The sequence below is a fragment of the Nyctereutes procyonoides genome, unplaced genomic scaffold (assembly GCF_905146905.1).
Source record: "Nyctereutes procyonoides isolate TBG_1078 unplaced genomic scaffold, NYPRO_anot_genome, whole genome shotgun sequence".
In the NCBI taxonomy this organism is placed as follows: domain Eukaryota; kingdom Metazoa; phylum Chordata; class Mammalia; order Carnivora; family Canidae; genus Nyctereutes; species Nyctereutes procyonoides.
Window position 1 is genome coordinate 23,461,133 of NW_026575135.1, and position 12,713 is coordinate 23,473,845.

The 12,713-nt window shown below is 38.7% G+C and overlaps 1 protein-coding gene across 4 annotated transcripts in view; it reads right to left on the bottom strand.

Annotated features, from left to right (window-relative positions):
- UBAP1 (ubiquitin associated protein 1) overlaps positions 1 to 12,713 on the bottom strand; it is a 69,857-nt gene that overhangs the window by 29,266 nt on the left and 27,878 nt on the right. Inside the window, exon 1 of one of the 4 annotated variants that reach the window (XM_055301994.1) lies at positions 4,870 to 4,891. The exons of the other annotated variants lie outside the window; for them this stretch is intronic. The gene's annotated coding sequence lies outside the window, so the exon portion shown is untranslated. Of the gene's footprint in view, positions 1 to 4,869; positions 4,892 to 12,713 lie in introns of those variants that run through there. 4 annotated transcript variants of the gene reach the window in all.

Below are 12,713 nucleotides of genomic sequence, written 5' to 3' on the forward strand. Positions count from 1 at the left end.
GAGAGAGGGAGAAGCAGGCTCCCCACTGAGCAGGGAACCCAATACAGGACTCAATCCCTGGACCCTGGGATCATGACATGAGCTGAAGGCAGAGGCTTAACCAACTGAGCCCCCTAGGTACCCCTAAAGCTTTTACTTTAAAGTTTTAGTTTTGGGGCAGCCTCTGTGGTGCAGCAGTTTAGCGCCGCCTGCAGCCTGGGGTGTGATCCTGGAGACCCAGGATCGAGTCCCACGTCAGGCTTCCTGTATGGAGCCTGCTTCTCCCTCTGCCTGTGTCTCTGCCCCTCTCTGTCTCTATGAATAAATAAAATCTTAAAAAAAAAAAAAAGTTTTAGTTTTCCAGAATATGAGAACAAAATATTCTGATACTCTAATTAATTCTCTCCAATGGAAAGTTAAAATTATAAAGTATATAGATCATCAATTCTCAAAGAAACAGCAACCATACTGAAAATGATTAAAACTTTTCCTATATGCAGAAAATATTTCATTGGCATGCATGCTACAGCGTCATCAAAATATACATAAATCACAATGCAGTCACACTTCTAAAACCAAGAAGCAAGAGTCTTTGCAGTCTCAACCTTCACACACAGGCACATAATCAAAAATGTATTTTTCTAAGTCTCTGCTGGGGAAAAAAGCAGTATTTAAGCACCCAGCAAAGAGGTGCAACAGACAGGTGCAGAAAATGAACATTTTCATCTATGTGTCTCTAGTAATTTATTAACATTGTGGGATAGCAGCTATTTGAAAAAGTGGCTGTTTCTTTTTTTTTTTTTTAAGTGGCTGTTTCTGAGGGGTAAATGGTTTGGGAGAAGCTGCTTGAGCTTCTGATTTAAGAAGTAATTTTGCAAATAATCCCCAAAAGAAGCTAACATCACAAATGTTTTAAGAAATTTCACCAACTTTAAATGGATTCTTTTTTTTTTTTAAGATTTTATTTATTTATTCATGAGAGACACAGAGAGAGAAAGAGGCAGAGACACAGGCCGAGGGAGAAGCAGGCTCCACGCAGGGAGCCCAATGTGGGACTCAATCCGGGGTCTCCAGGATCATGCCCTGAACCAAAGGGAGATGCTTAACCACTAAGCCACCCAGGCATCCCATTAAATAAAAATCTTAAAAAAAAAGAAAAATATATTTGCAAGTGATGTATCTGATAAGGAGCTTACACCTAAAATACATAAATAACTCCACAATTCAATAATAAAACGACAATCCAGGGACCCTTGGGTGTCTCAGCAGTTGAGCATCTGCCTTCAGCTTGGGGCGTGATCCCAGGGTCCCAGGATCGATCAGGCTTCCTGCATGGAGCCTGCTTCTCCCTTTCCCTGTGTCTCTGCCTCCCTCTCTCTCATGAATGAATAAATAAAATCTTTAAAAATAAAAAATAAATTAAAAATAAAAAGAAATAAATGACAATCCAACTAAAAATGGGCAAAAGAATATGAAGAGTAAATTCTTCAAAGAAGACACACAAATAACCAAGAAGTACATGAGATGATGTTCAACATCATTCTTCATTAGTCAGGAAAATGCAAATAAAAAAATTCCCCTCTTGGGACGCCTGGGTGGCTCAGCAGTTGAGTGCCTGCCTTTGGCACAAGGCATGATCCCGGAGTCCCAGGATCGAGTCCCACATCCACATCAGGCTTCCTACATGGAGCCTGCTTCTCCTAATGTCTCTGCCTCTCTCTCTCTCTCTCTCTCTCTGTCTGTCTCATGAATAAATAATCTTTAAAAAAAAGAAATTCCCCTCTCTGTCCCCCATGTTAAAGCATGCATGTCTGCAACAAAGCAATATGTCTATTTAAAAAAAAAGTGAGTGGAAGGAGCACCTGGGTGGCTCAGTTTGTTGGGCATCTGCCTTCAGCTCAGGTCATGATCTCGGGGTCCTGAGACCAAGCCCCACAATGGGCTTCCTGCTCAGCAGGGTCTGCTTCTCCCTCTCTCTCTCTGCCGCTCCCCATCACTTGGGCTCTCTCTCGCTCTACTAATAAATATATTAAAATTTTTTAAAAGTGGAAATTAAAATACAGTACCCCTATTACTAAATAAAAGGATGCAAATTCTTTAAAAATATGCCTCAAAAGAGCTGATAAAATATAGATTTTCTATAAGGCTTCTTTATTTTCTTTTTTAAGATTTTACTTATTTATTCATGAAACACACAGAGAGAAAGGCAGAGACATAGGTAGAGGGAGAAGCAGGCTCCCAATGGGGAGCCCAATGTGGGACTTGATCCCGATCCTGGGACTCCAGGATCACGACCTGAGCCAAGGGCAAACTCTCAACCACTGAGCCACCCAGGCGTCCCTAGAGGGTTTCTTTAAATATTAAAAATAGTTCAATGAATGCAACTCTTATGTTTCCCACAAACCTTATGAATGTAAGATACTCATATTTGGTCACTTATAGTAAAGATTTTTCTTTTTTTTTTTTTTTTTTAATTTTTTTTTTTTTTTTTTATTTATTTATGATAGTCACACAGAATGAGAGAGAGAGGCAGAGACATAGGCAGAGGGAGAAGCAGGCTCCATGCACCGGGAGCCTGACGTGGATTCGATCCTGGGTCTCCAGGATCGCGCCCTGGGCCAAAGGCAGGCGCCAAACCGCTGCGCCACCCAGGGATTCCCAGTAAAGATTTTTCTAAGGTCTGCTATGCCGTAAAACTTCCCTGTCTCTCAAGGACCAAAAGCACTGTAACAGCTACTTAGGGTCAATTTTTTTTCCTGGAACATTGGAAAAAAAATCAAGTGAGATAGAGATAGATAAATAGATAGATAGAATTTCCTTATAAACTTCCTATATTTTGGGGATCCCTGGGTGGCGCAGCGGTTTAGCGCCTGCCTTTGGCCCAGGGCGCGATCCTGGAGACCCAGGATCGAATCCCACGTTGGGCTCCCGGTGCATGGAGCCTGCTTCTCCCTCTGCCTGTGTCTCTGCCTCTCTCTCTCTCTCTGTGACTATCATAAATAAATAAATAAAAAATTTAAAAAAAAATAAAAAAAACTTCCTATATTTTATTTAATTATACCCATTTCTTATAACATCTTCATGTAGTCTAAATGTTCAATTATGGGGAAATGATTAAATAAATTATGGAAATTCAAAAGATAAGTTGTAATGCAATTAAGAATGTTTATTAAAAACATAATGGAAAAATAAGTATACAGCTTTTTAAAAAGATTTGAGAGAGGGAGAGAGAAAGGGTGCATGCATGCACGCGCATAAGGGGTGAGGGGCAGAGGAAGAAAGAGAATCCCAAGCAGACTCCTTGCTGAGTGCAGAGCCCAACATGAACTTGATCTCATGACCCTGAGATCATGACCTGAGCCAAAACCAAGAGTCAGACACAAACAAATGAGCCACCGAGGCACCCAAAGTACAAGTTTTAAAATGTTTTTACAAGGGGTGTCTGGGTGGCTCAATCAGTTAAGCAACTGCCTTCAGCTCAGGTCATGATTCCAGAGTTCTGGGATTAAGCCCCACAACTGGGCTACTTGCTCAGCAGGGAGCCTGCTTCTCCCTCTCCCACTCCCCCTGTTTATGCTCTCTCTCTCTCTATCTAATAAGTAAATAAAATCTTTAAAAAAAGCTTTTACAAGTTGGACTGAATTACTTAACTATGTAAAAAATGTACACACACACACACAAAAAAAAAAAAAGACTGGAAAAAATACATTTGCCCCCAAAGTAAAACTTTAAGTACTTCAGAGGGAAAAAAATTCTAAGTAATCAAAAATCTCCATTAAAATAAATATAGGGGATCCCTGGGTGGCTCAGCAGTTTAGCACCTGCCTTCAGCCTAGGGTGTGATTCTGGAGACCCGGGATAGAGTCCCATGTCTCCCTTTGCCTGTGTCTCTGCCTCTATCATAAATAAATAAAATCTTAAAAAAATAAAATAAAATAAATATAAAAGAATATATATATATATAAAGGAAAAGTATCAAATAGAAATAAAAATAGAACACCTTTTTTTGCACACATCTGTAACTCAAACTTTTACACTAATAAAATGCAGACTTCCCTGAAGCACCAAGGAATTACAGCAATGTTCTATTTTGCCAGTTCAGTGCCACTTCATTCAAATGCTATAAAAAGAACCCCCCCCCAAAAAAGAAAGAAAACCCTATAACTTAAATCACTACTTAAAGACATCCAAGAACAAAAAGAGATGGGAAAATAAGTAATAAGAACAGAACTGCAGGGACAGGAAGAGCTAGGGTGAAAGAAACAGAGGAGATGGAATAAGGAATGGAAAAAGGGCAAGGTGAAGAGGATGGGGTAGCAGACCAAGAGAATACCAAGATGTAGGCCCTTTCAGGATGCCTGGGGGTTTAGCATGCCTGCCTTCTGCCCAGGGTGTGATCCTGGAATACTGGTATCCAGTCCCACATCGGGCTCCCTGCATGGAGCCTGCTTCTCCCTCTGCCTGTGTCTCTGTCTCTCTGTCTCATGAATAAATAAATAAGTCTTAAAAAAAAAAAAAAAAGACATAGGCCCTTTCACAAGGGGAAGAGAAAGAAAGCCCAAGACAATTATATTGATGTTCTCATTTTCTTTCTTGTATCATTAAATTCCTATTACATGAAATTACATTCTTACAAAAGTTTCCTAATACACAGCAATTTAATATCTCAGTAAGCTATCATAGTCACACATTATACTGCAACAAGAGCTGCAATCAGGAATTTCCCAAGACACAAATGAATCCAGGAAATTCTTTTACAGAAAAGATGGCTCAGAGAATCATCAAATTTCAAGTCTAAAAACAAAGAACACCCATACAACTGGCATTCATACCAACATGTATATGACAAAAATCACACATGTAGCAGCTATTAGTATGTCAATACTATACCATATTCATCAGAAAAAGCTTTATTGGAACGCCTGGGTGGCTCAGCAGTTGAGCATCTGCTTTCGGCTCAGGACGTGATCCCGGACTCGGAATTGAGTCCCACATCGCGCTCCCTGTGAAGAGCCTGCTTGCTTCTCCCTTTGCCTACGTCTCTGCCTTTTCTCTGGGACTCTCATGAATAAAGAAAATCTTAAAAAAAAAAGAAAAAAAAAAGGAAGGAAAGAAAGAAAAAGCTTTATTTTCTCACAGATCTCAGAGAAGAGATTTTGGAGCCTCAGTTCCTTCAACAGTAAAAAGGGGGGGGGGGGTAGTAGACTGAATTATCAGCCAACTCTAAACAGTAGAATAAAGAAAAGCAACATATTAATGTTTCCAAATTAACTATTCAGTATTCAGAATAAGCGATACCATCATTTACCATACAGTGTAACTTTTTTTTTTTTTTTGTAAGATTTTATCGTTTGAGAGACAGACAGCATGAGCAGGGGGAGAAGCAGAAGGAGAGAGACAAGCATACTCTCCCAGCAAGTAGTGAGCACAGAACCTGATGCAGGGCTCAACCATGCCCTAGAGACCATGACCTAAACTGAAGTCAGATACTTAACCGACCAAGCCACCCAGATGCCCCCATAGTAACTTTTAAAAGATGTCCTTTACTGACAAAATAAAAAGCTGGCAACCATGTTAATCTTACCCTCATTTTTATTTTAATTTTTATTCATGAGAGAGGCAGAAACACAGGCAGAGGGACACAGGCAGAGCCTCCTGCAGGGAGCCTGATGCCAGACTCGATCCGGCAGTTGCTCAACCACTGAGCCCCAATCCTACACCCATTTTACTTTTTTAAAGATTTTATTTATTTATTCATGAGAGACAGAGAGAGGCAGAGACATAGTCAGAGGGAGAAGCAGAGTCTACACAGGAAACCTGATGTGGGACTCAATCCGGGGTCTCTAGGATCACGCCCTGGGCTGAAGGCAGATGCCAAACCACAGAACCACTCAGGCATCCCCTATCCCCATTATAAATTCTAGTGAAACTCGAAGTCTGGAAACCATTTTCTGATATCACATATAAAATAATAACCTCAAATGAGTATGATTTTAAAAATTTATATAGATATATAAATATGTGTATATAAACACAGATATCTTTGCATACTGCATGAGACACAGCAAGAGCTCAACAAAGGTTGGTAAAAATATAACTCAGAAGAGAGTAAACCATTTGCCAAGTACTCTATCTACCAGTAACTACACAAATGTAGATTTTTATTTGAATGTTTAGACTCTTATTCTGAGTAAAGAATATGGCTGTGAACAATGAACTGAGTTTGAGACCTTACTTTCAGTTTCAAGTCTGAGAAGTTAGCCAGAGATACTATTTTCAGCATCTATCACTGTCCACAAGCTCTGTATTTGCAAAACTAAGCCCCCTTATTAATGGCTGCTGCACATCAGCATATTTGGCTGAAGATGGAAGGTCAACAACAGAGGTCAACAGTACACAGATTCATACTAAGAGGCATTTCAGTAACCTTAGTAAGCTTTTCCTTATGCATTAATTTTTCTTTCAGTTCAGCTGGAATACTGCTTATTCACTCAGATTTGTCCTGAGCACTACTGTTTACAGAGAGCAAAAATGGAAAATTTAAATCTGAGTCACCTGCAGAAACAACGGGCCCTGTGATTTTGGAAAAGACAGGAGTAGGTCTGTGTGAATATGGAAACAAATAAAGGTAAGACAGAGTCTTATAAAGTCGTTATATTTGGATGATGAGTTTACAACATGGGGCTTCTGTTTTCTTTCTTTTGTGCTATTATTTGCTTTCCAAGTTTTCTATATTGGGCACATATCTATAGACTGACACACTTTATAATTAGGAAAAAAAAAAATCTAGGCAGCAACAAAGGGAAACAATACTCCCAGATACCTGTAAGGGGACTAAACAGAAACAACACAGTATATAGTATATAACTAATGAAAGACTGTGATCTCAGAGACAGAAAATATAATAAAAATAAATAAATCAGTAGTTTCTAAAACCAGTAAGAATATCATACACCTAGTCTTCGGTTAATAACAGCTGTTTTACATTATTGATGATAAAGGATGCAATCCATGATGAAAAGCTAACGTTATGAATTGCCCCAAGTAACACTGCATCACCAGTCATAAAACAAAAACTATAGGAAACAGAAAAACTAGGTAGAAATACATAATTAATAAGACAGATACAGGGGATCCCTGGGTGGCTCAGTGGTTTAGCACCTGCCTCCAACCCAGGGCATGATCCTCGAGTCCTGGGATCGAGTCCCACATCAGGCTCCCTGCATGGAGCCTGCTTCTCCCTCTGCCTGTGTCTCTGCCTCTCTCTCTCTCTGTGTCTCTTATGAATAAATAATTTTTTAAAAAATAATAAGACAGATATAATCTGTATTATACCAAAAGCACCCTGAAAGCAGAGTATACCCAAAGTACCCACAGAACACTTTACAAAAACGTAAGGAAATATTAGGCCACAAAGAAAATTCCAATAAATATTCAAAATCAGAAAAAGCACAGTCAAGGTGCCTCAGTGGCTCAGTTGGGGTGTCTGCCTTCCACTCAGGTCATGATCCCAGGGTCCTTGCATCCAGCCCCACATCGGGCTCCTTGCTTAGCAGGGAGCCTGCTTCTTCCTCTTCTGCTTGTGCTATCTCAATCATTATCTTCGTCTCCCTCTCTCAAATAAATAAAATCTTTTAAAAAGAGAGCAAGAAAGACTGACACAGAACAGCCAGTAACAGCCCAAAGGCAAAAAAATTAGAAATTAATTACATCAGGGGGCACCTGGGTGGCTCAGCGGTTGAGCGGTTGAGCATCTGCCTTATGCTCAGGTCATGATCCTGGGGTCCTGGATTGAGTCCCGCATCAGGCTCCCCGCAGGGAGAATGAGTCTCCCTCTGCCTATGTATCTGCCTCTTTCTGTGTCTTTCGTGACTAAATAAATAAAATCTTAAAAAAAAAAAAAGATACAAAGGAATAAACTAAAGACCTACTAAAAGAAAAGAGGACTTATATAATTGGAAAAACAGATGATAAACTTTGGGTAGGACATGTAACATCATTAAGATCTATCCTCCAGGGCAGCCCCAGTGGCTCAGGGGTTTAGTGCCACCTTCGGCCTGGGGCCTGATCCAAAGATTAAATAAATAAAATCTTAAAAAAAAAAAGAAAGAAAGAAAGAAAGAAAGAAAAAAAAAGTTAAGCAATGATTTTGTAGTTACTAAGTAGTTTGAAATCATAAAGCCTATGGGAGACTAACATAATGTAAGAACTAGAAAGTAATGACTAGTTATAAGTTAGAATAGGGAGTCATAACAAAGTATCATCCTAATTAGATATTTTTAATCAGTATCTTAACCAATTCATTTTTTATCCCTATCCCCTCTATCTTAACCAATTCATTAAAAATTATTGAAATTCTCAAATGAATTTTTAAAAAATTTTTAATGTAAAAAAAAAAAGTATGATGTCCCAAAAGGAAATATAGCCACAAACCTATTAATTTGACCTTTTTAAAAAGATTTTATTTATTTGAGAGAGAAAAAACAAGCAGGGGAAAGGGCAGGAGAGGGAGAAGCAGACTTCCCTGTTGAGCATGGAGCCTGACATGGGGCTTGATCCCAGGAGCCTGACATGGGGCTTGATCCCAGGACCCTGGGATCAGGACCTGAGCTGAAGGTAGATGCTTAACTGAGCCATCCAGGTGCCCCTGATCAATTTTAAATTATAAATTAGGCACAGTAAGAAATAAACAATAAAATAGAGCAATTACAACAACATACTATAATAAATTATGTGAATGTGGTCCCTAAATGTCTGATTGTACTATACTCCCCCTTCTTATTATCATGTAAGATGATAAAATGACTGTGTGATAAAGTGAGGTGAGTTACATAGGCATTGTGACATACCATTAGGCTACTGCTGACCTTCAGTATACCAGAAGGAAGATCATCTGCTTCTGTGAAGTTTATATTGTTTGTTCCCTGGTACTACACAATGTTCCCTTTGGGGTATGAGTACTCAAATTTGGTGAACAAGGCTCTATTAGTTTTTTGTTTCCATGGGGAAAACCATTCAGATTTCACGTGACTCCAAAAGTCAGAATGATGTAGTGTACTGAGTCTGAAGACTGCTGGAAGAACAGAAAAACTATGTGTTATTATTCCTCTCAGATATTTAACTTCTTCATGTAAAAATACAAATTAACCAATTATATTGTTATTGGCTACTTGTAGAGTGAAATAGGGTTATTAGTGTTAAATAGTAAGCATTTTCTTTTTTAAAAAGTGGGTGTGGACTGTGTGTATTTACTGAGTCATAGATTCAACAAGTAGATTACATGTGTTTATGTGCTCTCAAAACTAAGAATATGAAGGAAGTCTTCTGGTATTTTTCTTACATGAGAACATAAAAGCCACAAGTCTACAGTTATAAAAGAATATATCCAGACCCTTTAATTCTGAAAAAAGTTGTCAGAGATCATTTGTCCAGGCTTCTCATTTTATAGAAGCAGTCCTGAATTTCCCCCCACCCCCGCAAAAGTTTTGAAGGCTCTAAACCATCCCAAATTGATGGAAGAATTAAGGCTAGAACTCATATTTTTAACTGTCTAGGATGCTCTTTTCTCTCTTATAGACTCTTTTTTTAAGATTATATTTATTTGAGAGAAAGAGTGTGTGCACAGGAGAAGCAGATTCCTCACTGAGCAGAAAGCCCAACGTGTGGCTCAATTCCAGGACCCTGAGATCATGACCTGAGCCAAAAGCAGACGCTTAACCAATTGAGCCACCCAGACGCCCCTCTCTCTTATATTCTGGCATAAACTATGATGTGATTTTTTTAAAAAGCTGGGGAGGATATGACATTTTTGGTTCAGTTACTTCTTGAAATTACTGTTCCCCCAATGTTAATTCACAATTTAAAGAACTGAGGTGGGACGCCTGGGTGGTTCAGTGGTTGAGCGTCTTGCCTTTGCCTTAGGGTGTGATCCTGGACTTTGCATCGGGCTCCCTGCAGGGAGCCTGCTTCTCCCTCTGCCTATGTCTTTGCCTCTCTGTGTCTCTCATGAATAAATGAATAAAATCTTAAATAAAATAAAATAATAAAATAAAAAAACAAAACAAAACTGAGGGGAGCCTGAGTGGCTCAGTTAAGGGGTTGACTCAATTGATTTCAGCTGAGGCTCTATGCTGCCCACAAAGTCTGCTTAAGATTATCTATCTCCCTCTCTCTCTGTTACTCCCTCCACTCTCATGTGTGCACTCTCCCCCTCTCTCTAAAATACAAATAAAATCTTTTTAAATATTGGGTAGCCTGGGTGGCTCAGCAGTTTAGCACCACCTTCAGCCCGGGGCCTATTCCTGGAGACCCGGGATCGAGTCCTGCATCGGGCTCTCTGCAAGGAGCCTGCTTCTCCCTCTGCCTGTGTGTCTCTGCCTCTCTCTCTCTATGTGTCTCTCATGAATAAATGAAATCTTTAAAATATATATATTTTTAAATATTTAAAAATAAATAAAACTGATATGTTCATATGTACAGGAAAAAATATAGTACAGAACTTCCTCAACTTATGATGAAGTTACATCTCAATAAACCTACCATAAATTGAAAAAATCTTTCTTTTTTAAATCTTATGTCAAAAACACATTTAATATACCTAACCTACTGAACACCATAGCTTAGCCTAGACTACCTTAAATGTGCTCAGAATACTTACATTAGCTTACATATAGGCAAAATAATATAACAGTCTATTTTATAATAAAGTGTTGAATGTTTCATGTAATTTATTGAATACTATACTGAAAGTAAAAATCAGCTGTATAGGTACAAATTGGTTATAAGGTATCAGCTATTTACCCTCATGGTCACATGACTGAGAGCTTCCACTGGTTACTACTACTGCCCAGCATCATAAGAGTATCATATCACATACAGCTAGCCTGGGAAAAGATCAAAATTCAAAGTACAGTTTCTACTGAATGCATACTGCTTTCATATCATAAAGTCAAAAAGTTATAAATTGAACTATTATAAGTATGGGATAATATAAGTATTATATTATCTGTATGTATACAGATACATAGGATTCACTACTATCCAAAGTTTCAGGCATCCACTGGGAGTCTTAGAATATAACCCTTGCAGATTAGGGAGGACTACTGAACACAAAAGAATCTTGCTTCTGTATTTTACAACTGAAAAACCCTAATATGAAAAAAAAGGGGGGGGGGACACCTGGGTGGCTCAGTGGTTGAGCATCTGCCTTTGGCTCAGGGCATGATCCCGGAGTTCCGGGATCGAGTACCATATCAGGCTTCCTGCATGGAGCCTGCTTCTCCCTGTCTGTGTCTCTGCCTCTCTCTCTCTCTCTCTCTCTCTCTCTCTCTCTCTGTGTGTGTGTGTGTGTGTCTCATGAATAAATAAACAAAACCTTTTAAAAATTAAAAAAAGAAAAACCCTAATATGAAATGAGTCAAAATTTACCTCTGATAACAAAACTCAAGGGTGCCTGGATGGCTCAATTGGTTCAGTTGTGTCTATCTTCAGCTCAGGTCATAATCCTGGGGTGCTGGGATCAAGCCCATGTTGAGCTCCCTGCTCTGTGAGGAGGCTGCTTCTCCCTCTCTCTGCCCATCCACCCTCCTCCTGCTCATGCTCGCTCTCTCTCTCTCTCAAGCAATTAAATAAATCTTGGGGAAAAAAATATATTCTTCTTACCAATAAAAAGATTAACAATATAATAAATTACATTAAATGATACAATGTAATGACTCTAAAAAGGGTTATAATAAAGATTAATAATACGACAACAGTTACTCCCTAGGTTTACTAGCACCTCGTCACCTTCCTAAATCTTATTTTAATAAGAGTACTTCCACATTTCAATGGCTTATACTTACTCTAAGGAACAAAAAAGGTGGTACCAGAAGCCCATGACCTATAGTAAGAAATCCATACATCTTTATACTGACATAATTATGAATCCTTGGCAATCAAAGAAAACCCTCTATAAATGCATAAGATTTAATTTCAACATACTAATATACTAAATCTTTCATAACTCTCCTGGAAAATAATCAAAACTCTACCATCCACCATAGAATAAGAAAATATTCCACTAGGTCTCTTCTCTCACCATCACATGAAGTTCAAAAAAGTTTTAAAAAGAATGAGGATACTAGTGTACAGTATTTTGGACTAAAAGAAAAAAAATCACAGCACATTACAAAAACTTCAACATAGTAGACTATGTCTGTTTTATAAAACATAGATACTACCTTTTCACAACCATGTTGAACAAAGATACAAATCATACCAGGTCACTGGAACAAAGTTATTTAAAAATAATATATCCCCCCAAAAAATAATATATTCCAGTGTCTAACTAAAATTACCAACTGGAATTACCATAAATATAATTTATTGGTTTGCTCCACCACAGAAGCAAAAACTTTTGTCAAAATGTTTAAGGAATTTCAAATATAAAAAGTTTAACACAGGGGATCCCTGGGTGGCGCAGCGGTTTAGCGCCTGCCTTTGGCCCAGGGAGCGATCCTGGAGACCTGGGATCGAATCCCACGTCGGGCTCCCGATGCATGGAGCCTGCTTCTCTCTCTGCCTGTGTCTCTGCCTCTCTCTTTCTCTCTGTGTGTGTGTGTGTGTGTGTGTGTGTGTGTGTGACTATCACAAATAAATAAATTTTAAAAATTAAAAAAAAAAAAGTTTAACACATGGAACATATGTAATACAGAATTACTTCCAATATAAATATAAGCATAAATCTTATAATC